Genomic DNA, 1,595 nt, shown 5'->3' with positions numbered 1-1,595 from the left:
TCAAATATTGTAACCAACCTACAAGACTGATACATGGAATCAAACAACCATGAATGAAACCCAACATACAAGGATGTAATCAAACTGCATATAATCATATAACCAGTCATGTACCCTTGGTGATGCATCCCACAAAATCAACATCAAGTTCCTCATGACAACCTTACTACAATCATGATAAACATGATGCAATGCAAAAAGCACATGGAATGCAAGTGTAAGAGACACACATGTAACTGACATGCATGCATGACCAACACATTCACCCAAGGAAATTGCAACCACGCTCTAATAGTAATCTGTAACACCCCCTCCTGCTGTCCACTCAAGAAACTGGCCAGCCGAGGTAAACATGTGACAAGGGAGGCCACTATAATGGATTCGACCTCCTTGGTGACCTTAAGGAAATGGACTTGATGGAACACATCAATCAAACCCATCCATGCCAGCAACAATGCCCTCAGGAGACATGCCATTCACTCAGACATCCTACCCCTGGGTCCCACTGATGTTTAAGGCCTTTTAACCCCTGATCACTCTCATGCTATAGGCATGACAGCGTCCAAAAACCATGAGTCGCTCTCACAGGCCTATGTGCCAGTGTCCATGGACTCTTCTCAGTAGACCTATGCCAGTGTCCCCGAGATTTGAGCCACTTTTCTAGCTCAAAATCCCGACCTCTACCCAGAACTTGTTACAACCTCTAGAATCCATCAAAGATATAATGAAAATAATAATAAATCAAAAATAAACTTCACAACTAGGCCTGAGCATCCCCAACCAGGACTGACATTTTGCCAGACACTTGGCATCAATGCAACTTACAAGTCTAGGATACAAGACAAAGTATGAATGAGTAAAAGAATTTATGAAACATAACCAGAAGGATCACCACCTTCTCCATTAAACTGTTATAACCTCAAATAGGTCTTGCATCCATCATTTTAATAGTTACAAGTAAATACATGAAATAACCATGCTTACAACCAACATAAAACCATATAAATATCAGAGATATGAAAACCATCAAATCCACATATAAACAAGTGTAAAAGTAAGAGAACTTAGCTTTTATTAATCATAGGCAAATCCAACCAAGTTTAGGACTTCCACATACCACCCGACCATATACATGGTTGAACCAAATCTTTCTTTTAGCCAGTCACCTTTGTGCCATAATCCAAGCATGAATGTGGGATCTTATAGAACAACCAATCCATGAACAACCAACAGAATCTGAAGGTTAAACCACCTCCACCCTCACCAAACCATGATCACACCAAACCCGATGTTGTGATTACAATCGAACCAAACTTGGAATGCCATCTAGAATCCATCACTATCCTTGAGGAGTTTTCTACCTCCTTGTCTCCCAGTCTTTACCACAATCCAATCTCAGATCACTAGGCCCTAAAATGAGACCAATCTCTTAGGATTTACTTCAATCCAAACCTGGATCACTAGTCCCTAAACTGGGACTCCTCCCTCAGGCTTTACCATGTATCCTGTCCAAACCATTAAGAAATTCCTAGGCCTTTGGGAATGAAACTTGAAACCACCTCCGCCCCCGATTCTGAAATCCATCCATAAACATC

This window comes from Pinus tabuliformis, chromosome Q (genome assembly GCF_031772625.1).
Source record: "Pinus tabuliformis cultivar Carrire ecotype Pingquan chromosome Q, CPIR1, whole genome shotgun sequence".
NCBI lineage: Eukaryota > Viridiplantae > Streptophyta > Pinopsida > Pinales > Pinaceae > Pinus > Pinus tabuliformis.
This window is presented reverse-complemented; position numbering follows the sequence as displayed.